Below are 8,710 nucleotides of genomic sequence, written 5' to 3'. Positions count from 1 at the left end.
TTGATTTGGTTTTTGAAGAGGTTTTCCATATCTGTTTGTATATTCAGAATTAGTTGTCTCAGCTCCTGTATCTCATTTGAGCTATTGGTTTGTTCCTTTGACTAGGCCATATATTCAATTTTCCTGGTGTGATTTGTTATTTTTTGCTGGCATCTGGGCATTTAATCAGATTTCCCTGAGTGTGGGACCCAGCAGGTTGAAAGACTTTCCTGTGAAGTCTCTGGGCTCTGTTTTTCTTATCCTGCCCAGTATGTGGTGCTTGTCTGTCTGTGGGTCCCACCAGCAAAAAATGTTGTGGCTCCTTTAACTTTGGAGGACTCTCGCTGCTGGATGTGTGGTGGAGACAGAGGAAAGTTTGTAGGTTGGTTTTAATGGCTTCAAATTGTGAAGTCCTGGGATCTGAATTCCTTGAGAGAGGGATTCCACCTGAGTTGCATTTCACCCCTCCAGCGGGGAAGGTTCAGGTGGTAGAGAGCCCTGAAAGCAGCCTGTTTCTGCATTCGGGGCAGTTGCAACCTGTGTAATCCCAGCGCTGAGCCCAGAGGCAACGAAGCCTCCGTAGAAACAGCCGCAGTTTCGCCCCGTTTCTTCTTTTTCAGTTAGCCCAATAGGCGACTTCCGCCTTGATCAGTTTCGCCTGAGCTGGGGGCCTATTTTTAGTAGTCAGAAGTTGTTCATTAATGCCACTATTGGTGTTAGATTGGGCTCAGTCTCTACTACTGTTGGAGACTCTTTCCTTTCCCTCTGGGTAGTCGTCTGTGGGGGAGGGGCGCCGGCTGCCACGGCTTGGGGGACCACTGATCCTGAGGCTCCCAGCCGGCCTGGGAAGCTGCATGTGTGGAAGGGGCTCCGGTCGCTGGCTGCCGCAGCTTGGGGAACTGCTGTTCCAAGGCTCCCAGCCAGCCCGGGAAGCCGCGTGTGTGGGAGGGGCTGCGGTCGCCGGCCGCCGCGGCTTGGGGAACCGCCGATCTGAGGCTCCCAGCCAGCCTGGGAAGCCGCGTGTGTGGAAGGGGCTCCGGTCACCGGCCAGTACGACTTGGGGAACCGCCGATCCTAGGCTCCCAGCTGGCCCTGGAGGCCGCATGTGGGGGAGGGGCGCCGGCTGCTGCGGCTTGGGGAACCGCCGATCCGAAGCTCCCAGTCGGCCCGGGAAGGAGGGAGGGAGGGGCTCCGGCCGCCAGCTGCCGCGGCCCGGGGAAGCACATGCCTCTCGGGGACCTCAGCGCAGCGGAGTCTCTTAGCTGGTCCAGCCGGTCCAGAATGGGGTACACTGTGTGTCTGGTCTCTGTTGTGGCCCCAGGAGCTAGTCTGTACTGTTTCTAGTTCTTTATTAGTTATTCTGGAGGAGGAACTAAGACCCGCGCGCCTTACTAAGCTGCCATCTTCTCCGGAAGTGCTGCAATATTTATGCTTGTTATTTCTTTTTAGTAGATTGAAATATAGTGTCCTTCTTAGTCCCTTGTAAGTTTTTGACTTAACATCTATTCTGTACGATATTAGTGTAGCTATTTTTTTGGTTATTATTTGCATGGAATATCTTTTTCCACCCTTTCACTTTCAACCTGTGTGTGTCTTTGGATCTACTTGAGTCTTTTGGAAACAACATATAGTTGGATAATGCATTTTTATCCATTCTGCCAATCTGTGTCTTTTGATAGGAATGGGGGCTCAATCCATTAACATTCAGTGTTATTATTATAAAGGCAGCACTTATTTCAGCCATTTTGTTATTTGATTTTTATATATCTTAAAAAAAATCTTTCCTTTATTGCAACCTCCTTTTTGTATAATTGATCTTTTATGTTGTATCTGATTGATCCCTTACTCATTTCTGTTTTTGTGTATTTCAAAAGTACTTCATTTGTGTTTACCCTCAGGTTTGTTTTACACAATCTATGTCTATAATTTACTAATTTGAAAAGGTAGCACTTAGCTTCAATAGCACACACTTTCTCTTCTCCCATATCCTTCTGTTTCCCCTCTTTATGTTGTTTTTGTCCCACATTACCTCTTTATATTTTGTGTGTCCATTATCAGGAAATATGGAAAAATTTTTCCTGTTCAATTGTATTATGACTCATATAGGAATTAAAGAGTAGAGTTAGTATATTGAGGATACATCAGCATTGGGTTTTCTATTTCCCTTCTAGTTCCTTTACTGAAGATATTTCTTTCTTCACAGTATTCCAAGCCACTCTTTCCTGTCTTTTCCTTTCAATCTGCAGAACTCCCTATAGTAATTCTTGTAGGGCACATCTTTTCTTGATTAACTCTCTCTGTTTCTGTCTATCTGTGAGTATTTTAAATTCTCCCTAATTTAAAAAAATTTTTTATTAATAATACCAATCAACATACAACACGAACATTCTTAACGTATGAACATTCCAGACTTGGTGTGCAATCAATGGCTCACAATATCATCACATACTTGTATATTCATCACCATGATAATTTCTCAGAACATTTATATCACTCCAGGAAAAAAAATAAAAAGAACTCATACTACCATGCCCCTTACCCCTCCCTCTCATTGACCACTACTATTTCCCTCTACCCAATTTAGTTTAACATTTGTTCCTCCTATTATTTATTTATTTATTATTTTTTTTAAGTTAAACTTTTTTTTTTTTTTTTTTTTTGTACATGGGCAGGCATCAGGAATCAAACCCAGGTCCTCTGGCATGGCAGGCAAGCGTCCTTACCTGCTGAGCCACCGTGGCCCACCCTATTATTTATTTTTAATCCATATTTTTTACTCATCTATCCATACCATAGATAAAAGGAGCATCAGACACAAGGTTTTTACAATCACAGTAACTTTGCAAAAGCTATATCATTATACAATTATCTTAAAGAAACATGGCTACTGGAACACAGCTCTACAGTTTCAGGCACTGTCCTCTAGCCTCTCTAATATACCTTAAACTGAAAAAGGGTTATCTATAATGTGTAAGAATAACCTCCAGGATAACCTCTTGACTCTATTTGAAATCTCTCAGCCACTGGCACATTTATTTGTCTCATTTCTTTCTTCCCCCTTTCGGTCAAGAAGGTTTTCTCAATCCCTTGATGCCGAGTTCCAGCTCATTCTATGATTTCTGTCCCACATTGCCAGGGAAGTTTACACCACTGGGAGTCATGTCTCACGTAGTGAGGGAGAGGGCGGTGAGTTTGCTTGCCATGTTGGCTTAGAGATAGGCCACATCTGAGCAACAAAAGAGGTTCTCTGGGGGTGACTCTTAGGCCTAATTTTAAGTAGGCTCAGCCTATCCTTTGCGGGGATAGGTTTTGTATGAACAAACCCCAAGACTGAGGGTTCAGCCTATTTATTTTGTTGTCCTCACTGCTTGTGAGAAAATCAGGCCTTCTCCAAATGGGGAAGTTTAAATTCTCTCTAATTTTTGAAGGACAGTTTTGCCAGCTAAAGAATTCTTGGCTGGCAGTTTTTCTTTTTCAGTACTTAAATATATCATCCCAGTACCTTCTCATTTCCATGGTTTCTGATGAGAAATCAGTATTTAGTTTTTTTTGTGGGTCCCTTGTATGTGATCAGTTGCTTTTCTCTTGCTGCTTTCAGAATTCTCTCTTTATCTTTGGCATTTAACCATTCTGATTAGTATGTGTCTTGGAGTAGGTCTATTAAGGTTTATTCTGTTTGGAGTACATTGTACTTCTTGACATGTATGTTTATGTCTTTCATAAGAATTGGGAAATTTTTGGCTATTATTTCCTCAAATAGTCTTCCTTTTCCCTTCTCTTCTTCTTCTGGAACATCTATAATATATGTTTATATGCTTCATGCTATCATTCAAATCCCTGAGACACTGCTCAATTTTTCCTATTCTTTTCTCTATCTGTTCTTTGACTATATGATTTCAGTTGTCCTGTCTTCTAGTTCAATGATTCTTTCTTTTGATTGTTCAAATCTGCTGATGTATGCCTCCTGTTGTGTTGTATGTATATTTTTAATCTCCATTATCATACCTTTCATCCACATAATTTCCATATTTGTTTTTAAAATTTTAAATTCTTCTTTAAACTCACACTTTGTCCTCTTCATCTTTTTTTTTTTTTTGCCATTTAAAATTTTTTTAAATACAGAGAAGTAGACAGAATCAGGAGTTCCAGGGGCAGGAGTAACATTAACAGCAGTTTCTATATGTGAAAGGCCCCCACTGTATTAAACCTCCTATCATAGCAACTATCATAGCAACTAAGGATTGACTGAGGAATGGAGGCTCAGGAAAAAGAGCTACCTGCCCAGCCAAACCCTTCTGGAAAGTTACTGAGTTTGGGCTGTTGTCCATTGGATAAGCCCATTCTGAGGTTAGAAGCACCCATAAGAAACATAATACTGGTAATTTTGTCATTTATGTTATATCCTACCTACTGTCTCCCAATCTCTTACCCCAGAATGTACAAAGGGACAGTCTATGGGTAGGAAGCATTGGGACGCAATTCTGGTGTGGGCAGTAGTAGAGGAGGGAAAGCTGGACCCAATTCTAAAAGCAACAACTTGATACTACAGCTACATTTTCCTATACCATCTCCTTACTCTCCTTGCAGCCAGTCTAATGAACACCTGTTTCTCTGTTAGCCAGTATTTGACTTTCTATCCTGATTGTCTGGTGGAAAGGTACCTGACCTCAAAGTGAAGGAGAGCAGAATTCCTCTTTCAGTGGGTAAGGAAGTTCCTGGGAGAAGACAGGTGCAGGATCATAAATCCTAGAAAGTTAAGGCTTTCTACCCATCTATCTCCATGTGCATAGTCAGGTCTTACAGAAGGAGACAAAGTTAAGAGCAAGATACAGACTTGTTTTTAAGGACCTTGCAAATAATCAGATGGGATTTATTGTCCTTTTCTATCCTAGCTCCCTGTTGTCTTTCCACAAGAAGGAATATTATTTCTGATGCCCTGGCTCCCTGGGAAAGGAACTCACACACCAGGACAGGGCAGGTCATTCTGGACAGTTATGGAGAGCTTTGTCCTTTCCCACTCCTGCACGGTACAGGCACAGAGCAGCCTCAATCCCTCTGAATATGTGTGGGCCTTAGGCAGGTATACACACGGCCAAAAGACTTTCAAGGTCAGCTTTTGCTGTGTGCAGAAGTGTGAAATGTCAAAACCTGGGGAGAATTCAAGGTCCCCAGTTCTTTCTCTCCCAACTCGATGCATGAGTGTCAAAATGCACTGTGTGTCAGGGGTGCATGAGTGTTCAGTGGTAGAATGCTGCTTGCCTTCCATGTGGAAGACCTGGGTTTGATTCCCAGACCATGCACCCCCCCCCCCAAAAAAAAAGCATTGTGTGTCCAAGGTGGGGGTGGGGAGTCTACCAAGTCCTATTATCCAATGGAGGCAGAGATAACACTGTTCATTCCAAGGTTTTTCAACCTCGGCTCTACTGGCATTTTTTTGGATCAGATAATTCTCTGTTATGTGTGGAGGGAGGTCATTGTATGCACAGTAGGACCTTTAGAAGTATCCCCGGTCTATCCACTAGACACCAGTAGCACTGCCCCAGGTATGACAATCAAAAACATCTCCAGATATTGCCATATGTCTGTTGTGGACAAAATTGCCCCCAGCTAAGAAACACTAGTTGCTAGGTAATGCTGCTGTTTTTTACAGTGGGGAAAGAACCTAAGAGGATTCAACAAGGTCACAGCTGTGAAGGCTCTGAGCATAGCAATGTGCAATAGAGAAGAGGTCCCCGGCCAAGGGACCCAGGCAGAGAAGCATAACCTTCAGGAGGCAAGAAAGCAGGTATTTCCTATAGCTGGGAAAGTTACTTCCTCAGATGGTGCTGGTCTCAGCAGTGAGAAGGGTTAGAAGTCATTAAGTTCATCCTTCTGGAACTTGCCAAGGAGGACCTAACCTTCATCCAAATTTGACTCAAAAGTGGCTTCCAAAGACTGTGGAGTTGTCTCTTTAATGAGCCTATGTCACATCTCAACTTCCTAAAGCCAAAGTTTAACCTTTTCTCCAGGATGTGGCAGGGCAGAAGGAGGAAAAGCTAATTCCACATTGCCTGTTTAATGTTCTACCTTGTTCCTTGCCCATTTCTCCCAAAATTCCATATGAAATTTCATTCAAAAAAGAAATTCACAAAATCAAAAAGTGTAAAAAGGTGAAATAGGCAGGTTTTGCCACTATTATTTGTTGAACTGGAGAGAATAGACCCCATGGTCTGAGGAATTATCCACTGTCACTTGATTCTGTTGGCCACTGCTCTCCTCAACTGAAACATTGGAAGAAGGCACAGGGTTGTACGGGGAAATATAAGCTCCTTGCAGAGCTGCAGCTGGTGGCATATACGTGCCCATGCTACTGAGGGAGAGGTGGCCCAGTTGCTGGGTAAGGGGTCCCATCATGGAGGCAGGCTGGAGAGAAATAGGGTGGTCCACCCCTGGTGTCAGAACTGAGCCTGAAGGCTGCAAGAGGTATGACTGGTGGTGCATCCAAGCCAGGTTAGGTACTTGTAGAGGAGATGTCTGAGCCACTCTCTGATATGAAGACACAGGAGATGGAAGATATGGGGACAGTGCAGACTGAGCGAGCGTCCTGTTGGGGGTGATGTTAAAAGGGGTTGGGTAAAACCCATTCTTAAGCGCTGTGGTAGGGTCATAGGTCAAGGCCATACCACCATATCTCTGTTCCTTGGCCAGGTCTGTCCATTTTGTACAAATTCTCCTTTATTCTTTGGCCCACCATCAGCAAATTTGCAAAGTAAGGAATCAGATGGGGCTGGTACTCCAAGGGGTGTCTTAATATATTTTTCATTAAAATGGGTGATGATAACTTCACACTTCTTTTGTGGATTCCACCTTGCAAAGCCAGCCCCTCTGCTTCTCCCACTGATGTCTCAAAGGATTCAGGTGGAGATAACCTGGCCAGAGGGCTTCAGCATCTCCTGCAGTTCCTGCTCATCTGTTGATAGTGGGATGTTTGAGATGTATAAATTCGTGGGGTCCTGCTCCTGTTGCTTTGCCATTTCTGCCATATACCACTGGCTTTCAGTGCCGTTATAGCTTTCTGTGCAGCTGGAGGACTGTCAAGTCCACAAAGCCATAGCCTTTGCATTTGTTTGTGGTCTTGTCCAGCATGGCCTTAGTAGAGACAATCTTGCCATATAGTTGATACACCTTGACAAGGTCTTGGTTTTTAGTGTGGGGCTGCAATCTCTGGATGTATAGATTGGTTTTGTTCAGCTGATCATTTCCATTGCTCCCACTGCTGCTGCTGGGGGTACTGTTGCTTGGACTAGGTGGGCCATCTGCTGAGGCAATGACACATATAGATTTTTGTTGTTTTTGTTATAGCCTAAAGTCAGTATCCCAGGCCTGGAAGACACGTACAGCAGCATTTTCTCTTTAATGTTAGGGAGCTGAGAGAAAGAAGAGGGAGAGGGGAGACGGAGAAGGAAGGGGAGGAGAAAGGTGGAGAAAAGGAGCTAGAGACATACTTTCTCTTCCTAATACTGTTTAGCTCTGTATATTTTCCTTCATCTTCTTAATTTGATTCAGGAGCTTTGTTTAGAACTTCTTTAATTACTTGTTCCAAATTCTGTCCCCTCTGAAGTTTTAATATGTTCTCTTGACTGAGCCATATCTTCCTTTTTCTTGGTATGGTTTGCAATTTTTTGCTGACGTCTGGGCATCTGATTATTTTGATGTCTTAACTCTGAAGGTTAATTTCACCTTCTTGCCTAGGGTTTTACTGTCAATTGGCTTTATGTTAAGGCTCTTCTTTGATGCTTGGTCAACTTATTCTGAAACTTTAGAGTAGCCGGATACTTTAGAGTAGTTCAGATTTTCTCAGCTCTTCTTCACCTGAATCTTGCCCTAGATATGCAGTAGAATTTTTAAGATTGCACCTTTTGGCAATTGTTTTACTTCCAGGAGAAAGCTTCCTTTCCTCTGTTCCTTATCCAGGAATCTTGATCTGTTCTGGTTTTCTAGTGCAGAATTTTCTCCCGAGTTCCTATGATTTCTTAATTCTCTCCCTCATCCAGTGCCCCATTTTCCTTATACTTTTCAGTTCTGGGACCAGTCCTGTTTTACAGCAATTCAGTTATCCCCTTATTTTTTTCTGTGAAGTTTTTAGACTCCAGTTTCATCCTCATTAGGTTATCCTGCCCAGGAAGCCAGACAGGGAAAATCCAGAAAGATAATTTTGCATTGAGGTGGTCCAGCAGACAGAACAGATTGAGTGTGTGCACCTCTTGCCAACAATTGTGCCATGGTCTCTATTTTTGCTTTCCCTGGGGGCACTTTTGTATGTGGCACTCAGTTGCTTGTGTTTTGCCCTGGACTTGGGTCCCTGTGCTTGGATATGCATGGGGTTCTACCTCACTGCTGTGACTCTATAGTCTGCATCTATGTAAGGAGGGACCTAGGCTATGCTGCCTTTATGTGTCTCCTGTATGACTGAGGAGGAGTGGTTCAGACGGGTAGATAAGGAATGAAAGTTTCCTACCTGATTTTATTGATTATTTTTCTTTTTCTTTGATTCAGCATTTGTGGCATCCTTCTCCAATCTCTTTCATCCTTCAGAGTTTCAAGCAAGTAGGATTTGTCCTCTTATTCGTTGATTCTTAAGGGAGACTTTTCCAGGGGATGTTTTATATCCCATATTGATGATGTCACTCTTCTGTGGTTGTTTTTTGAGTGTGTGTGTGTGGGGGGGGAAGAGGTGAAATTTTGTTTTATA

The 8,710-nt window shown here is 43.2% G+C and overlaps 1 pseudogene; it reads right to left on the bottom strand.

The window, feature by feature from the left end:
* Positions 1-5,395: 5,395 nt before the first annotated feature.
* LOC143686032 (RNA-binding motif, single-stranded-interacting protein 2 pseudogene) lies at positions 5,396-8,003 on the bottom strand (annotated as a pseudogene).
* Between the last annotated feature and the right edge of the window lie 707 nt (positions 8,004-8,710).

The sequence above is a fragment of the Tamandua tetradactyla genome, chromosome 6, assembly GCF_023851605.1.
Source record: "Tamandua tetradactyla isolate mTamTet1 chromosome 6, mTamTet1.pri, whole genome shotgun sequence".
Classification (NCBI taxonomy): Eukaryota; Metazoa; Chordata; class Mammalia; order Pilosa; family Myrmecophagidae; genus Tamandua; species Tamandua tetradactyla.
This window is presented reverse-complemented; position numbering and strand designations above follow the sequence as displayed.